This window comes from Garra rufa, chromosome 13 (genome assembly GCF_049309525.1).
Source record: "Garra rufa chromosome 13, GarRuf1.0, whole genome shotgun sequence".
Lineage (NCBI taxonomy): Eukaryota > Metazoa > Chordata > Actinopteri > Cypriniformes > Cyprinidae > Garra > Garra rufa.
The window spans coordinates 24,498,464-24,518,892 of record NC_133373.1 but is presented as its reverse complement, the minus strand read 5'-3'; positions in this window follow the sequence as shown (position 1 = coordinate 24,518,892).

Genomic DNA, 20,429 nt, shown 5'->3' with positions numbered 1-20,429 from the left:
AAAAAACAAATAACTATATTTACATGTTGTCAGCAATAATGCTGTCAGTTACAGTAAGACAGACGCTGTCTGTATGCCCTTGAAGGTGGGTGCTGACCCCGACCTAAACTTTTCAGATCAGTTCTGGTGACAGCCAGTTTCCAGCACTTTCCAGATGGCCAGACTGCTTGTTGAGAGCAGAACTGATGGCATTGCCCAGATTCCCAGTATGTCTACTCCTTTCCCAGCCAATGCCATGCTCTGCTTGAAGTGCCTCCCCTTCAATTATCTCACGGACAATGGCTGAATTGCCAATTCTGGCAAAATGCACCTGCACCTATGCCCTCTTTCAAAGATTTTCATAGTTTGAATAAAGATGAAACATCCACTGAGTTATGAATGTAAACTGTATAGTGTGATCCTTTTTGTTGCAGTTGATGGTCTGTATCCAATCCTGCTCCTGGAGGGCCCCTGTCCTGCAAAGTTTCATTTCAACCCCAATTAAACACACCTGAACCAGCTAATCAAGGTCTTATCAGACATACTAGAACTGGGGTGCCAAAACACGGTCCTGGGGTGCTTTTCATTTCTTATTTTTCCATCCTCATTTCCTTTCCTTGCTTCCTTTCCTCGCGTCTTAGCTCCACCCCCCTAGGATACAAAGGAAGGATTTAAGGAAAGGAAATGAGGATGGAGGAATCAAAGGAGGAACATTGGAATATTCTTGACCACTCAAGCGTCACTTCAAAGCGTCATCAGCTGCGCTAAAGGGATCTGCCCATATGTTGTTAAAGTTCGTTATTTAAGGCATTCATAATAATTATTAACAAAGCAAGATGCCCTGTTTAAATATATGACATTATTTACACTGCAAATGTAAAATATAAATGTAAATTATTATGACATATCTGAAGGGGGAGGAGTGCGTCACGTTTAGTCGATAAAACACTTCCGCATAGGATACACCCGCGTATCCTCGCTCAAGACTCCTCAGGAAGCTCCTCACTCCTCGATCCTTGCCTCCTCATGGTCCAATTAAAGAATTGAGATGTCCTACAAGATGGCTGAGCTCGATCGGTTTCCGGGTCATAGGATGGAGGACGGAGGAGCGAGGAAACGAGGAGGGATATTGAAAAGCACCCCTGGTGTCTTGCAGAGTTTAGCTCCAACTTGCCTCAACACACCTGCTGAGAAGTTTCTAGTAAGAGCTTGATTAGCTAGTTCAGGTGTGTCTAATTTGTGTTGGAGCTAAACTCTGCAGGACACCTGCCCTCCAGGTCCGTGTTTGGGCACCCTGTACTAGAAACTTCCAGGCACTGTCCCTCAGAGCTTATCTCTGTGGGACAGTGGCCCTCCAGGGTGAGTTTTGAAACCCCAGGACCAGAAGATGTGTCCTTCACAATACAGTACCAATCAAAATTCTGCCTTTAGGTATTTTTTAAATTATTGGATGTCCTACCTGTCTGTCAGCCTCTGCGCAGCAGATAGAGAGTTGGTGGTACTGTGGCAGGCTGAGTCAGAATGTGTTTAGCTGGTGTGGAAAAAGAAATTTAGATTACAAAAGTGCAAGCCAACATTCAAAGACTTGCCAAATAACACAGGCAGACAACAGTGTAAAATAAGGATAAACACTGACGGTGTTTTACAAGATATAAGCATTTGATGGAATGTCCATAGAGTGTTTTCACAACGCGTCATCAATCGGCCATATGGTGGCACTGAACAGTGACAATAAACAGAAAAGAACATGCAAAATTTGCTAACTATAGATGTTTTTCCTGAACGCGGAAGTCACACCTGACTCTTAACCTGAAGAATGCTTTGCATTCCTGGTCTTCAGTGTTTCTAGTCAAAGTATTGTATATTCCCAGCTGTTAATCTAATGTTAAACCTATTAAAAAGTTTTTAAAAAGCACATGGCTCTATAGCGCCATCACTTTGCAATGTCGCAATGACCGTCATTTGTCAGTGCCTCACTCCTCAAAGTTTAATGAGTGTGTAAATGACACGAAGCTGCCGATATTAGCAACATTAAAAAAGATGGTGGCTATTTGAATGGGTTCCTGTGGAGACCGGAACATAAGAGCATCTAATCTGATGTTAGAATTCATAATGGCGGCGCTCATAGTTTACTCAGGAAAAAGGTCTATTGCTGCTGAAAATGGACAATTATTGTCATGTTTTGGGTTGTGCTAATCAGTTGGACCACGAAAAGTTATAACAAATCAATGAGAAGAGTGCAAAAACCTATCTGAGGAACAAAAGGCAGTTGTAGTGCTCTAACTGAACCAGAATTTCCAGGGCAAGAATCTTTAATCTTTTAATGTTTGTTCTTATCATTTCCGGTCAGGTAGGTGAAGGCTAATATCTTAATTAATACTGCTTGTATATCTTTACCACCTATTAGCTTTAGTTTGTCAAACTATTGTTCCATTTCCTGCTCACTAAGTCCTTCTCTATATGATTTAGCAGCTTCCTCACGTTTTTTCCATGGTTTACTTTAGGTGCTTCCGGCTTTTGCTACTGTTCGGACACTCTTGTTTACTGCTCCGCGCTTTGCTCCCTGTTTATGAACTTTTCTCATATTTTTCTAAGATTTTAACTTCAGCATATCAGCACAGTGCTCAGACAACACATTTTTAATACAAACATTATGAAAAAGGAGACTTTTTGCCTCCCACTGCCAGCAGCTTACATTCCGGGGACGGGAAAACACAGCTGCCTACTTTCAACAGACAAGAAAGAAAATGTCTCTTCTGAAATCTACTTGCTGCACAAACTGCCATAGACTTCTACAAAGGATTGTGGTTTTAGAAACAAAGTTACTTGCTGGACTTCCAAAACAGGCGGAACACACAGAAGATCATCATCACGGACCCCCTCAGCATACAGCCGGTGAGTCCTGTGAATCTAGTCAATATCGACAGTTTATAAGTGTAGAGGAACAAGCCAAAACTGATCGACACACAAATTGATGGCACAAACAGGGAGCGAGACCCAAAGGCACTCGAGACATCAGACTGTCAAGAGTATCTCGTATTGCTGCGGTAGCATCCTCTACCCCAGATATGGCTGTGACAAGGCTTGCAAAAACTGGTGTAAAAACTTTTGCCACCCCCTATACTGCTTGAAAACAGATTTGAAGCATTAATGAATGTGGGTGAGGAATCCCCAAATGTGACTGAACATGGATTGCATCAGCCAGCTGCTAACATTGCTACAAACAGGCGTGCAAGGTTGAGCAGACAGCGGCACTCAGCTCAGAGCGCAGCCGAGCCCAGGACTCTGATAGTGAGTGACTCTATTATCAGAAATATAAGTGAATTTGATGTGAACAAGGAACTTCGGAACATTCTAATGAAACACAAGACTGCAAATCGAATCATCATCCATGTGGGAAAGAACGATATTCGGAAAGAGCAGTCAGAACTCCTAAAGAAGGATTTTGGTGAACTCACTGAAACACTTCGAAGACTTGAAGTTCAGTCGTTCATCAGTGGACCACTCCCAGCAAGGGGAACTAACATGTTTTCACGGTTGCTTGGACTGAATACCTGGCTACAAAGAACCTGCAGTCTAAAAGGAGTCAACTTCATTGACAACTTCATAGACAACTGTTCAAACTAGACGGCCTCCATCCAAACAAACTTGGTGCAAGAGTGCTAAAGGACAATATCTATTTTTTACTCCGGCATCCATCCAGCTCCATTCACCAGACACATTATCCCTCTCTCCAGCATCTCCACTTCTACGCTTCTCACAGAAAATGGAGGAACTGGTATATGCTGGAACCAGACTCTGCCACTCTTTTGCTGCAAGCCCCCAGTTATCAACTAAAAAACGGCAGGCACCACAACCACCAAAACCTGTGGGTCCAGCTCAGCCTCCTCCTCCTGTGAGAGCTCTCCGGCCGCTGCCACAACGTCAGGGCCCAAACCCTCCTGTGTCTGCTGTGAGTGAACCAAAAACAACTGATAACAGCCCTCAGTGATATGTGTCGGGTCCCCGCTACGATAGCAGCAACACTCAGGAATGTTTACATAACAAGCGGGAACCCAGTGTGCCTGTAGTTTTCCCTATTTCTGTTTTAATATTTGATACAAAGTCTAAGGCCGTCTCAAGTCGTATGGTTGACCCATCTAATCTGAGGCCTATTAGGCATCAAACTAAAATTGCTCTAGAGACAAAAAGTAATGCCATCAAGCTAGCGTTTTTTTAAACATTCACTCACTAAAAAATAAATCACTTCTGATCAATGATTTCATAACCACAAACAACCTGGATTTTTTGTTTCTAAATGAAACATGGCTAGAAGACAGCTGCAGCGCAACAGTCCTCAATGAAAGCCCCTCCTAACTTTACTTTCATGAGTGTCTCCATAGCTGTTAGGAGAGGTGGAGGTGTAGCTGCTCTTTTTAAAGATGTCTATCAATGCAAGCAAATGTCATTTGTTCAGTACTTGTCTTTTGAATATCTAGGGATTGTGCTGAAAGGTGCTCCACGCATTCTATTTATCATTATTTACAGGCCCCCAAAATACTCTCCAGCCTTTGTTGAGGAGTTCACAGAACTGCTATCAATGATTTGTTCAGAGTCTGACTGTTTTGCTATTGCAGGGGATTTTAATGTTCATATAGAAAATGCAGAAATCAAAACCACAAAAGAAATTAAAATGGTTTTGAACACTTTTGACCTGATTCAGCATGTGCATGGGCCTACACACAATCGTGGACACACTCTTGATTTACTCATCAGTAAGGGTCTAAAGATTTCATCCACTGTTATCAAGGATGTAGCACTATCTGATCACTTCTGTATTTTCTTTGATATATTGATCTCTGCTCCTAATGAATGTAGATCTGTCTCTGTCAGAAAGAGATGCATTAATGTTAACACTAGTGTGCTATTTATGAAGGCTATATCTTCAATGCCAAGCATTTCTGCAGACTCTGTTGATCTTCTCCTGGAGTTCTTCGACTCAAAAGTTAAGAATGTCATTGATGACACTGCACCTGTGAAAATCAGAAAGACGTCAGGCAGACAGAAATCGCTGTGGAGAAAATCAACAGCAGTACAGAATATGAAAAGACAATACAGAAAAGCTGAGAAGTGGTGAACACCTCACTTCTTTCTGGGACTTTTCCAAACTCCCTGAAAACTGCAGTTGTTAAACCCCTTCTGAAAAAGAGAAATCTTGATAACACCATATTGATCAACTATAGACCAATATCAAATCTTCCTTTCATAGGCAAGATTGTTGAAAAGGTTGCTTTTAATCAGCTGAACCACTACATAAACTCAAATGGATACCTGGACCATTTCCAATCTGGTTTCAGACCACATCATAGCACAGAGATTCGCCTAAATTCTGATTCTGGCAAAATATCAGTGCTGGTATTACTAGATCTCAGTGTTGCGTTCGACACAGTCGATCACAACATTCTTCTAGATAGACTGGAAAACTGGGTCGGGCTTTCTGGGATGGTTCTCAAATGGTTCAGGTCATACTTAGAAGGGAGAGGCTATTATGTGAGTATAGGAGAACATAAGTCTAAGTGGACGTCCATGAAATGCGGAGTCCCACAAGGCTCAATTCTGGCGCCGCTGTTGTTCAGCCTGTATATGCTCCCACTAAGTCAAATAATGAGAAAGAACCAAATTGCATATCACAGCTATGCAGATGATACCCAGATTTACCTAGCCTTATTGCCAAATGACTACAGCCCTCTGCCAATGCATTGATGAAATTAACAGTTGGATGTGCCAACACTTTCTTCAGTTAAACAAGGAGAAAACAGAAGTCATTGCATTTGGAAACAAAGATGAAGTTCATAAGGTAAATGCGTACCTTGATGCTAGGGATCAAAAAAACAAAAAATCAAGTCAAGAATCTTGGTGTGATTCTGGAGTCAGACCTCAGTTTCAGTAGCCATTTCAAAGCAGTAACTAAATCAGCATACTATCATCTCAAAAACATTGCAAGAATTAGATGTTTTGTTTCCTGTCACGACTTGGAGAAACTTGTTCATGCCTTTATCACAAGCAGGGTGGACTATTGTAATGGTCTCCTCACTGGCCTTCCCAAGAAGACCATTAGACAGCTGCAGCTCATACAGAACGCTGCTGCCAGGATTCTGACTAGAACCAGAAAATCAGAGCATCACACCAGTCCTCAGGTCCTTACACTGGCTTCCAGTTATGTTTAGGATAGATTTTAAAGTACTTTTACTTGTTTATAAAGCAATCAATGGCCTAGGACCTACATACATTGCAGATATGCTCACTGAATATAAACCTAACAGACAACTCAGATCACTAGGATCGAGTCAGTTAGTAATATCAAGGATTCGCACAAAACAAGGGGAATCCGCTTTTAGCTATTATGCCGCCCGCAGTTGGAATCAGCTTCCAGAAGAGATCAGATGTGCTAATACATTAGCCACATTTAAATGCAGACTCAAAACTCATCTGTTCAGTTGTGCATTTATTGAATGAGCACTGTGCTACGTCCGAACAGATTGCATTATTTTATGTATAATCATTTTACTGTGCTAATTAATTTTAAATCAATTTTTTAAATCATCTTAAATGTCCTTAAATTCTCTGTTTTTATTGTTGTGATCATTATTTTAAATTTTTATGATTTTTATGCTATTATGATTTTAATTCCTTTTATGTACAGCACTTTGAATTGCCATTGTGTATGAAATGTGCTATATAAATAAACTTGCCTTGCCTTGCCTAGACAACATAAATTAGCAAAACAATGTATTCAGTAGTACATTATGCGTGCAATCAATGCAGATGTTTATACTATCTCTAATATGGCCGCGCATCCGGGTAACTGACCAAACGTAAGTGCAAACCCTCTATATGAGTAAGCCTCTTCACGGGTAAGCTAAACTTAAAGTGTTCTTAATATGTTATAGAAAGTAGCCTCCTTTTACCCATTGAGGCATGCCTTCACTTCTAGACCCGGAAGAGCCGTGTTTGTGAAGTTTGAGTTGGGAGAGACGTGATGCGCGAATGAGGCGTTTGCAAAGTTTGTTTGAAAACAGCGGTTAAGAATACATATCGGGGTCGATGCAAGTGTTTTGATTAACGTAATGTTTCATGCTTTCTCAATTTTCACTTTCTCCAAAGGTATTTATTTGTTTTATACTGGTTATTTAGTTCCTTTGTAATGGCTGATTTTAAGTTTGGTAGGTTCAAATTAATTTCTTTAAATGTTCGAGGCATTCGCGACGCTGTTAAAAGAAAAGCTATATTTCTTTTTGGGAGACATACAGATGCTCAAGTACTTTTTTTTCAGGAGACTCATTCTTGTGACTCTGACTCAAATTTCTGGAAAACCCAATGGGGAGATTATGTTGTTTTCAGTCATGGATCCAATCACTCAGCAGGTGTCGCAATTCTCTTTAACAAATTCAAAGGCAAGGTTTTGGAAACGATTCGTTCAGATAATGGAAGATGGATAATACTGACCGTTAAACTGGACAATTCCACTTTAATAATTTGCAATGTCTATGGATATAATGTTAGGGCACATAATTTGGAAATGTTTAAGAAGATTTGTGATACAATAACAGATTTAAAACAGAAATACAATGATGGATATGCAATTATTGGTGGTGATTTCAACGATGCTCCAGATGATTCTGTTGACCGCTTTCCACCTAAACATAATAATTCACGAATTTCAGATTTATTTTGTTTTATAACTGACAAGTTACAAGTTTTTGACGTATGGAGATATTTGAACCCTAATTGTTGTGACTATACCTGGAATAATAGCTCCTTTTCTTTAAAATCAAGAATAGATTACTGGTTGATTCCTCAGGATTTAATTCACTGTGTTTCTGAAACAAAAATTACCTGTGCCCCTCTATCAGATCACAAATTGATATCAATCTCTTTTGATGGGTGTAAGACTAGTACAATTCGTGGATACTGGAAATTCAACAATAGGCTCCTCTCTGATAGTTATTTTGTGGAACAAGTTAAATTGTTAGCAAATATTTTTGAAAATAATAACTTAAGTTACATTCAAAAGTGGGAGCTTTTTAAATTTAAAGTTAGGGTAATTGCTATGAAAAGAGGTAAAGAATTAAAGGAAAATAAACTTAGAAAGATTACAGAGATAACAGATCAACTCAATATTTTAATTAAACAAAATACTCTGTCAGAGGAGGAAAAGTCTAAATTATATCTTCTCAATTTAGAAATAGATAAACTATATACGGAACTAGCTAAAGGTGCTTATATAAGATCAAGAGCCAAGTGGTTTGAGGAAGGGGAAAGAAATACTAGTTATTTTTTTTCTCTGGAAAAAAGGAATTATACAAGAAATTCTATTTCATCCTTGAAAATAAAGGAAAAAATCTCTAATAATCCTTCTGATATAGCTTCCTTTGTATACTCATTTTATGAAAAACTATATACTTCCAATTCTGACAATGATAAAATAAATACATTTTTACATGCAGTTCAAAATTTTGTCCCAACAGTTTCTAATGATTATAAAGAATATTGTGAGGATGATATCTCCAAAGCTGAGATTTCCAAAGCTCTTTTTTCAATGAAAAAAGGAAAATCCCCTGGCTCAGACGGGTTAACCGTTGAATTTTATTGTGCTTTTTGGGATCTGATAGAAAACCCTTTATTTAGCATGTATAAAGAATGCGTAGAACAAAATGAAATGAGCTCAACAATGAAACAAGGTGTTATTAGTTTAATTCTAAAGCCAGATAAAGACCCTTTAATCATTGACAATTGGAGACCAATAACGTTATTAAACGTTGATTATAAAATTTTAGCCTTAGTTTATGCCATTAGACTAAAAAGTGGTTTGAGTAACATAGTTGGTGAATCTCAAACTGGTTTTATGGCAAAACGTCATATCAGTTCAAATATTAGACTTATTTTGGACATATTAGATTATAACCACTTGGTGAATTCAGATGCTCTCATTTTGTTTCTCGACTTTTATAAGGCGTTTGACACAATTGATCACGCATTTTTATTACGGGGTTTACGTATATTTGGTTTTGGAAATAATTTCATTAAGATAGTTAAAATGTTTTATGGAGGCATTAATAGTTCTGTTATTATACAGAATAATACTTCTAGAAGATTCTTCATCAACAGAGGAGTGAGACAGGGTTGTCCAATTTCCCCCTTTTTGTTTTTGATTGTTGTGGAGCTATTAGCAATTAGTGTAGTAAAAAATCCAAACTTACAGGGGATAACATTATTTAATAAAGAAATAAAAATATCACAATTGGCTGATGATACAACTTTATTTCTAAAAGATAAGAATCAAATTAAATATGCAGTCAATTTAGTTCAAACTTTCTCTGATGCATCAGGTCTCCAGTTAAACGTTTCAAAGTGTGAAATTCTTCCAGTGCATGATTCTTCTGAACAATCAATGTTTAACATTCCAGTAAAAGAATGTATTAAATATTTAGGAATTTATATATCAAAAAACTTGTCAGTTAGACAGCAACTTAATTTTAATAACAAGATTAAGAAAACAAAAATGATTTTGGACAATTGGTTGAGAAGGGATTTATCTATTTTAGGCAGAATCTTACTGACCAAGGTAGAAGGTTTATCCAGATTCATTTTTCCTGGTCTTTCCTTGTTTGTTCAAGATTCTACTGGCAAAGAAATTAATAGATTATTGGTCAATTTTTGTTGGAAAAATAAACAGCACAATTTAAAAAGTAATTTGTTAGCTGGAAAGAAATCGGAAGGTGGTTTTGAAATGCTGGATTATATAGATATGAATAATACTTTCAAGATTAATTGGATCAAAAAGTGTGTGATGGATCCTGATTCAATATGGTTTTTCATTCCACATAATATCTTTAAGATGGTGGGTGGTTTAGATTTTCTTTTGACTTGTAACTTTTTGCCCTCCAAATTACCCATAAAATTGTCTAAATTCCATGAGCAAGCACTCTTGGCATGGAAATTGTGCTTTGTGCATAATTTTTCTCCTCACAGAATGAAGATTTGGAATAATGAGTTGATTACAGTTAAAGGCAAAAGTTTATTTTTTGAGAAATGGTTGGATCACGGGTTAATCTACTTGAGTGATTTATTTGATTCATCTTTAAGAATTTACTCTTATGACTCTTTTTTATCTAAATTCAACTTCCCTATAAAATTTAAAGAATTTTCTGTAATAATCAAAGCTATTCCCTCTGGTCTTGTTACTTTAATGTGCAGCCACCTGACTTATTATAAAGTTGATAATAAAGATTGTATTTTCCTTATAAATGGTAAAAATGTATTTGATAAAAAATGTACTAACAATGATATAAGACAAGTCTTTAATGACAAAAAGAGAGTTGTTCCAAGAGGAAAATTTTATTGGAATTCCATCCTAAGGGATATTAATTGGAGGAAAGCTTGGCTGCTTCCTTACAAATTTTGTATTTCAAACAAAGTAAGAGAAATTCACCTGAAGATTTTACACAAAATATATCCAACCAATATGTTGCTCTCTAACTTTATGGATATTGGAAGAGAATGTTCTTTTTGTAACACCTATGAGGAGTCTTTATGTCATCTCTTTGTTGATTGCCAGAGTGTAAAAACATTTTGGAAAGATTGTTTTTCTGTTTTTTCAGTCAAAAGTAATCTAACGATAACACTGAATATGAAGGAAATTATTTGTTATTTTGAGAATGATGATAAAAATATTCACAATTTTGTTAATTTTATTATCTTGAATGGCAAATTTTTCATTCATAAGTGTAGACTGTCAAAATCTCCTCCTTTATACAAGGTTTTCTCTAATGAACTCACTCTATTAATGAAGTCTCTGAAAGTTGTGAAAAATGTAAAAGCAATGTCAACTGTAAAATATTATGAATCTGTTTTTGGCGTCTTGTGAATGTCTTACTTTTATTTTTTTGTTCTTTAACCATCTTTGGAGCCTCTGTTTTTGATGCCTGCTTTCTGTAACTATGTTGTTTACATGTTCTAATAAAAAAAAAAAAAAAAAAAAAAAAAAAAAAAAAGAAAAAAAAATAAAACGAAAAAATTTTAAAAAAAAAAAAAAAAAAAAAAAAAAAAAAAAAAAAAAAAAGTTTGTTTGAAAACATGCTTTATTTTTGTGGTTCCGGTAGGTAGCGCTAGTAGCACAGAAACTGCCTGCCTTAGCTGAAAGGATTAAAGAATTTAAAACCAACATGAAGTAGTTTTTAATTTACTATGGTACAACAAAACATAGTTATGCTACATAATTCTTAATATATTATGTGTTACAACTCAAAATAATATTACTAAGGCACTTCTAACTCTGTTAGTCACAAAAGGCCACTCTAATTGTTCTCCATTTCCTCTTTCAAGATCTTCCAGATAAGCCTCAAAAGCTCACGCGACATTGACCTTAATTCTGCGGAGCTGGCGGATGTGGTGGCTTTGCAGGTTATAGAATTTCTTAGGGTTAGCAATAAATACACATGGCCGAGGAGAAAAGGATCTGTGGCGTGTCTGAGTTCTCACCAGCAGGGGGCAGAACGGAAAAACAAACTCTGTGGGACTTTTCCTGTGTTTGTTGCTTTGGCTCAGCTTTTCTTTCTCAGGCAAATCCTGAAAAAAGTGGCTTATTTTTATCGGTTTGCTCCTATTTTTGAATCTGATCTGGCATTACAGTAAATCAGCATAATGTCAGTTAGTCAGCATAAACTTCTAGATAAAAGTATACCACATTTTCAGCTGTTCACAAAGTATTTGTGTTTTTTGTAAAGCTTCCTTTATGATTGTGTTATTTTCTTTATTTGATTTAGGGTAAAATATACAGTATGTATAACAGAAATTGTGACCATGGACCACAAAACCAGTCATAAGGGTCAATTTTGTAATATTGAGATTTATACATCATGTGAAATAAATAATATTGAATAAATAAGCTTACCATTGATGTATGGTTTGTTATGATAGGACAATATTTTGCCGAGATAAAACTATTTGAAAATCGCGAATCTGGGGGTGCAAAAAAAAAAAAATGAAATATTGAGAAAATCGCCTTTAAAGTTGTCTAAATTAAGTTTTTAGCAACGCAATTACTAATCAAAAATTAAGTTTTGATACATTTATGGTAGACAATTTACAAAATATCTTCATGTAACATGATCTTTACTTAATATCCTAATTGATTTGTGGCATAAATGAAAAATTGATCATGTATTTTTGGCTTTTGCTACAAATAAACCTGTGCTACTTAAGATTAGTTTTGTGGTCCAGGGTCACATATGTTGGATTGGACTCAATAACTATGTCTATTTCAATTTTAACATATCTTTATGTCCTACTAAGCCTACTTTTTTTCTCAGGTAAGTATTTGATCTCTTTATAAAGTAACCACAGGGTGGCAATGCAACTCCATAGCTAATAAACTGAAGAAACTAGAGGTTTCAGATAAAACACAGTTGGTGCTGCTTTTTCATATAAAGAAAATATTTCATATAAGAAATACACCTTTTTGTTTTGCTCAGTATCAAAGTAAATCATAAAAATAAAAGACAAATCATAACCATAATGACAGATTAATTAGAAAAATCCTCGGAATATATGTTTTGTATTATACACTCAAAATTTAGTATTAGTATTTAAATACATTACATGACTATTTTATATAGTGTTACAGTTATAAATGCATATGTAAGTTTAATCTAGAGAAAAAAAAAATACACAAAGCACAGATTTCGTCATTGATTTGAAAAAGTTTTCTCTTTTCCTTACCTTTTTCTCCCCTTCTCAGAGGCCAGGAACCTGCCATCACTCTATCCCACAACTGTCCACTATCATTAAAATTTGTGAGATGGGCCAAACCACAACCCTCGGTCTTTTGCTTTTTTTTTCACCATCAGTTTTCCATTGCGGCATTTATGTGGATGAATGGCCTTAGAAAGGTCAACAGTGAACATTGATTACACACCTTGCTGTCAAAAGGGCCTGGGGGAGAGGGGTAAGTGGCCATTTGTTTTGTGCAAACTCTGGAGTGTCTAGAAATCTTCAAAAAGTGCTGGCAGAAAAGGCTGGAGCATTGTTGGGCTCTCCATCATACTCTGGCACCGGTTGACACTACAGAGCCGTTTAAGAGCTGACTGCTCCCCAGACATCCAAAACTGCAGTGTGACTCTGCGGTTTTAATAAATGCATTGCTATTAAAATGAAAGCTAAACCTCTTAAAAAATACATTTTCACAGGGTTGCACCACATAACATTACAACTGTCTAGCTTTTAAACAACAGTTCAATAAACAAGAAGTTAAAGGGATAGTTCACCCAAAAAAAATGAAAACTCTGTCATTCATTTCTCACCCTCATGTCGTTCCAAACCCATAAGACCTTTGTTCATCTTCAGAACACAAATTAAGATATTAGATATTAAGAGTTTTTGACTCCGCACAGACAGCAACACAACTGACATGTTCAAGGCCCAGAAAGGTAGCAAGAACATCATTAAAATAGCATTTGTCGTGGTACTCTTCTGAATAAAAAGACTGGCAGGGAAGAGGTTTTTGTTTTCTTTGCGTACAAAAAAGTATTCTTGTTGCTTCATAAAATTAAGGTTGAACCACTGATGTCACATGGACGATTTTAACAATGTTCTTACTTTGTTACTAAGTACTTACTTTAATTTGTGTTCTGAAGAGGAACTTATGGGTTTGGAACAACATAAGGGTGTGTAATTCATGAAAGAATTAGTATTTTTGGTTGAACTATACCTTTAATATTAAGTATCTCACGTTTTAGACAATATTGCCCATTACTCCAACGAGAAGAACTCCAGACTAACCCGAAGCAGACGACTTCCTGAGCAACACATATAGTGATGTTTTTCATTTCTGAATGAATCGTTTGAATCAGTAATTCAGTGACTCACTCATAAAGAGAATTCACTTGTTTTGTTCTTAAATGAATCAGTGTTAATGAACCAAGCAGTTAAGTAAACGGTTACTTGACTCACTCAATCATTTTGTTCCTAAATTAAACTGTTTTTGAACAAATCAGTTAAGTGAATTATTCAATGACTCACTTGTTTAGTTTTGAAATTAATCTGTGAATGATTGCTTGACTTAGGCCCTGTTTACGCTATAGTGTTTTATCTTTTTAAAACGGCATTTTAAAATGAAAATGATCCTCATCTACACAATTGAAAACGCATGTCACATGACTATTATACATGACTATATAATGTGTATAGTGTTATTGGTGCAACCACAGAACACGACTCACAGAAGTTTTAAAACTTTTGCTACATGTACGCCTGTCATTTACACTACTCTGGTGTTTTAGAACCTCAAAAATGCCGCAGACCACGTTTTAGTTTGAAAACTCCAGTTTACACTGAAAACGGACCAAAACGAAGACTTTTGAAAACAACGCTTTCTGTGTTTCTGCCCACATTCGCTCTGCGTATCCTTGATGACTGTGTAAACGATAACATCATGCTCATTATGAATGGTCATGTGACATGCGTTTTCGTTGTGTAGTGTGGACTGAGATTTGGTCACTTCAAAGCGTCATCAGCCGCACTAAAGGGATCTGCCCTTATGTTATTAAAGTTCGTTATATAAGGCATTCATAGTAAATATTAATAAAGCAAGATGTCCTGTTGAAATATATGACATTTTTGGTTTATTTGAACTGCAAAGGTTAAATATACGTAAATTATTCAGGTTTTTTCGCATAGATACACACCTGTGTATCCTCGCTCAAGATTCCTCAGGAAGCCTTCTCGCAGTGCAATTAGGGAATTGAGATGTCCTACAAGATGGCTGAGCTCAAACGGCTTCCGGGTCATAGGATGAAGGATGGAGTAGCGAGGACATGAGGAGGGATATTGAAAAGCACCCATTCTTTCTGAAGCGCAGTGAAAACATCAGTGTAAACATGTGAAACATCAATGATTGTTCTCATTTTAATATGCCGTTGAAACGCAACCCCGAAGTTTCAAACTAAAGCAGGGTCTACACCATTTTCTAAAGTCTCAGTTTTCAAATGAACGGAAACAGCGGAGTAGTATAAACGACAGGTGCAACCATACCAAAAGTTATACGTTTTAAAACGAAAACGCGCTAGTGTAAACGTAGCCTTAGGCCCTGTTTACATGTGCCGTTTGGAGCGTTTTCATTTTAAAAAGGCGTTTTAAAATGAAAACGGTCCTCGTTTTCACTGCGTTTCAGAAACAGTCTCCATCCACAGTACACAATTGAAAATGCAGGTCACATGACTAGTCTGTAGCTTTTTTGAAAGTCTCAGTTTTCGAGGGTCGGAAACACCGGAGTAGTATAAACGACAGGCATAACTATAGCAAAAGTTACGCTTCATTTTAAAATGAAAACACACTCGTGTTAATGTAGCTTTATCAGCTGTTTCATTCCTGAAAAAAATCTGTGTTTTTGAACAAATTGTGCATTTTTACATAGAAAAACAATGCAAAAACACCATGGTGGAATGCAAAATGCAACACTAGTTGTTTAGTTTCCAAATTAAAACAGGGTTGCAGCATTTTCAAAAGTCTCCATTTTTGAGGTTCGAAAACGGCAAAATAGTGTAAACGACAGGCTTAAGGACTCTTTGTTTTAAACGCAAAACTTTTAGTACGGTTATGCCTGTTGTTTACACTACTCCGCCGTTTTCAACCCTCGAAAATAGAGCAGACCCCGTTTTAGTTTGAAAACTCCAGGGTTGCGTTTCGGTGTAAATGGGCCAAAACAAAGACTTTTGAAAATTATTGTGTTTCTGCCCACATTCACTCTGCATATCCTTGATGACCATGTAAACAATAACATCATGCTCATTATGAATGGTCATGTGACATGCATTTTCTACTGTGTAGTGTGGACAAAGATTGTTTCTGAGACTATAGTGTAGACGATGATTTTAAGCGAAAACACGCTAGTGTAAACGTGGCCTTGTAGTGCTCTTGGAGTTCTCAATCAAATTCGAGGATTAGAACTAACTATGTAATGCATAATGTAGTTTAGTCACATCATATATCCGACTGGATTAAGACTGAACTGAAGCCAATAGCTGCTAGTGACCTTGTCGGGCTTTCTCACTTTTGAACAAAGTCTGAAAACATCTCTACACAGAACAGCCTGTACAACAGAGAGGTGCATTTTTCACAGATGTTGTTGTTGTTGATTCTGAGGCTTGGACCAATGAGATGCAAATGGGCGCAGGCACATTAGCGGTGGTGCATTGGTTTTGTTTATAGGGGACAGCAGAAGGATTATCCCCTCCAGTCCATTTCATTTGATCCATATGGCCCAAATGGCCTTAGCTTCAGCTGTGCCACAGCTTGGGAGCCACGGTTGAGTTTGTTATTGTCCCAACTCGGGCTGAATGCAGTGCTACAAATCCAGACAATATAATATGCACAGTCAGAGCTCTCGCTTTCTCTCTCGACAATGACACAGACAGAAAAGCAAAGCTTCTTTAGTGTTCGGTTTACTTATTTAAACTTCACAGCAAATATTGCGCATACGCATTGAGCTTAGTTTAAATTGACCTATCATATTTCCATATGATGTCTCGGCGGAATCATCAATTACAGGGCTGTCATTACGAAGTCATACATCTATAGATTTGTGTCATCGTCTAAAAGTGGACCTCTCTCTCTCTCTCTCTCTCTCTCTTTCTCTCCTCCCATGAGCAGGAGCTGAGCAGAGCGATTTACAGGCTGTCGGGTTGGCTTTGTTCCCGTGTAAGTCAAGTCTCGGTGGAGAAGAGACGCATCAGTGCTCCAAATGGCCCCAGCCGTCTCATTGCATTATCTTCAAATGGCACGTCTGATGGAGAAGTTAGAGAACAGCTCTCTTAGCTTCTCTCATTTAGGTATGCCTCCCTTATTAACATGTAACGCACCTAGATAGTCCTGTATATCTTTGTGTTAAACAAAATTTTACATGTTTGCTAAAATACAAGGCCCTGGGCTGTGGTTATTTGTGCCATGTGATGTCCTCTCATCATATCTTTATATGGATTTCTAGGGTTCTGGATGCCTTCACATAGATAAAACATAAACCCTGCATTAATATTGGGTCGCCTATTATTGAAAGTGATTATGAGGAAGCTTTGAAAGCTTTTGAGCAGAAGAGGTAAGAGAACCAACTCCTTATTCTGTCAGCGGCCAGTGTGTGGCTGTCTGGAGGGAAGGGAGCTCTGCACATGAAAGCTTGTTGATAAATTTATGACTGCTTACACTGAAACACACACACACACACACACACACACACACACACACACACACACTTGAATATGGTCACTTTTATGAATGTGCATAAGTGTGTTTCAGTATATACATCTATTTATTTGATCAAAAATACAGTAAAAACAGCAATATTGTGGACAAATGATTACATTTCTTCATGAAATGCCAAAACTGAATTTTCAGCAGCCATTACTCCAGTCTTCAGTGTCACATGATCCTTCTGAAATCACCTGAACAAAGTGGATAAACGACTAGTTCACCCAAAAATAAAAATTCTGTTATTAATTACTCAATGTCATTCTAAACCTGTAAGACCATCGTTTATCTTTAGAGCACAAATTAAGATAGTTTTAATGAAATCTGAGAGCTTTTTGACCATCCATAGACAGCAATGCAACTGATATGTAAAAGGCCCAGAAAGGTAGTAAGGACATTGTTAAAATACTCCATGTGACATCAGTGGTTCTTTAATAACTGTAACTGTAATGTTATGAAGCTAAGACAATATTTTTTTGCACAAAGAAAACAAAAATACACTATAAAACGTGCAACTGCATATTTTCCAGTTTACGAAACATTTTGAGTCACAAATACTAAAAAATGCTATTCTTGAAATTACATAAGGGCCATTCCACCGAATGGGTGCCATTTGCTTCCAAAACTTTTTTATAGACTGAATCTAGTAATACACATATTTATCTATTCAAAATCTGTAATTTTTTACACACATTTTAAGTGGAAGATTGATGCATTTTTCTTAGTCCTGTTACCAAAACTTCAATGTCTTTTAAAAGACATGTTTAAAAATATATGTCAACAAATTCACTTCATTTTCCCTTCAGGCAGGTGTTTATTTTAAAGAAATTGTTGAATTCATGGTCCAAAAAGATTATTTTTATAATAAAAAAAATCAATATTGATCTACACAAGGTGTATTTTTCTAAAGTACACAAACCCATTTTTTAATTTTAAAGGCGACTCAAACATCAAGCTTATCAATTTTCTGTGATGCAATTTATTAAACAATGGGATAAATATTGGACCAAACGTAGGGTTATGTTTAGGGGTAGAGGACGAGTTTTGAGATAAGATATAAATAAATAAAGTAAAAATAGTAAATATTAAATTAAAATTAATATTACAAATAATACAATTTTTTCAGTTTTTCTGTGGACATTGTTTTCTTATAGCACAGCTCACTCAAACGCCATTCCATATATGAGTTTAATAAGAAATCTAAGAAATAATTTAGGTAACAGGACAGTACATTTATATTGACGCTCCCAGCCACCATTACAATATCATCAAATATACAGACATGAAAATAAGACTAAATGCTTTTGGTCATTTCATTGCCCTTAGAAGATCCAGATGTTGCAATATCCAGTTGAAAATGTGTCTTGTGTAATTTTCCCAGTTTTTTAGAGGGGCGAATGTTAGTGAAAACCTGGGGACACGACTAAAATGTGTATTTTATCCAAAATATTATACATTTATTCCGAAATAAATGTATTTAAAACACAGATGGCATATGGAGGTGCACAAAAATGCAAAATAAAAATGATTTCTGAAGGATTTTAAACATAATATTTCATGTTAAAATGTAGCGTTGAGGGGACATGTACAAATGCTATATTTTCAGTGTTTGAGGTAGTTTGTAGTTATTTTTTAATGAAATATTTTATATTTGCAGTTAGATCAATGTGTAGGACACTTTGCTTAATAATAAAATGCATTTTATAGTACATTTTTATGCATGTCTGTACCTATTCTGTCCCGGTGGAATGGCCCATAAAAACCCTTGTCAGACCAACAAAATTACCCCAAATGTTGTCCCAGCTAGTTTTGTGAGTTCCCTGCATGCATTGCAGCATTAATAAATGATGCAGTTACTATTATAGGATTATTGTTTTGCTGTTTGCTGACTTCATTTAAACTTGTTTGTTGTTTTGTCATTATTGTTAGTTATTTGCTGTACAGTGATGTAAAGAGCTCATCTTTTTAATATTTATTGGTCGCCACCGTTCTTGAGGTTTGTGTGCCTAGTTTTAAGGCCTAAATTATGGTCAACCACTTACATCCGCTTCAAGATGTTTTACGAACCAAAGACAATGTTTTCTACATATAAGGCTAAGTTATCCATTAGGGTTTCTATAACAATTCAGTTTGTTATTTGTAAATAAACATAACATTTTTTTTTTCATCCAGGAAACAGAAAAAAATGAATGATCTCAACGTCAGTAATTGTTGTTTCAGTTGCTGTGACAAGAATTTTTCTATTAGCAAAATAAGACAATCGGCATTGGATGAACAAACTAATTTAAGTTGGCTAAACAAAGTATCTTTATTGAGAAGAACTGAAAAACTATTGTTGAGAGAACTCAAAAGTCTTACTGCATCAAGTTACTTTATTTTATTTTTTTTACATTTTCTCAAATATTTATTTGATTAGAGCGTAATGATGTAGAACCTGGATGAAGTAAGTCGTTATTTTTGTTTTCTTGGCACACAAAAAGTATGAAACAACTGATGTCACATGGACTATTTTAACAACATCCTTACTACCTCTCCGGGCCTTGAACATTTCAGTTGTGTTGCTGTCTATGCAGGGTCAGAAAGCTCTTAGATGTTTTATCAAAAATATATTAATTTGTGTTCTGAAGATGAACGACAGCCTTAGTTTGGAACGACATGAGGGTGAGTAATTGACAGAATTTTCATTTTTGGGTGAACTATCCCTTTAACTATGAGCTTTTATTTAGAAAATGTTTAAATGATTGAATTATCCATATAAACTTTGACTGACTACTTATTAAACACTTACGAAAAATCTGTTTTTTGCTAATAAAATACTATTTAATACAACACAATGTTAGCTTAAACAACTTGTTTGTGATTTTCAGTGCTTTATATATATATATTTCAGAAAATTGCAATGTATAATGAGAGCACTGGGCTTGAATAATATGAAGCCACGGACAAATAACTTTGACTGACGTGAAGCCTGACTGGTGCCTGACTAATTGACAGTGTAAATATTGTAGAGCATCAAGTTTTTCCTTGTGAAAGTGACTGAGTGACAGCCTACTTGGCCTTCAGCTTCTCCAAACTATTTATCATCCTTATCCACACCTGGGTAAATTTATCTAGCTGAACAGAGAAAATGTGTTTACACTGGTTCTTAGAGGAAAGACATCTTGATATTCCAC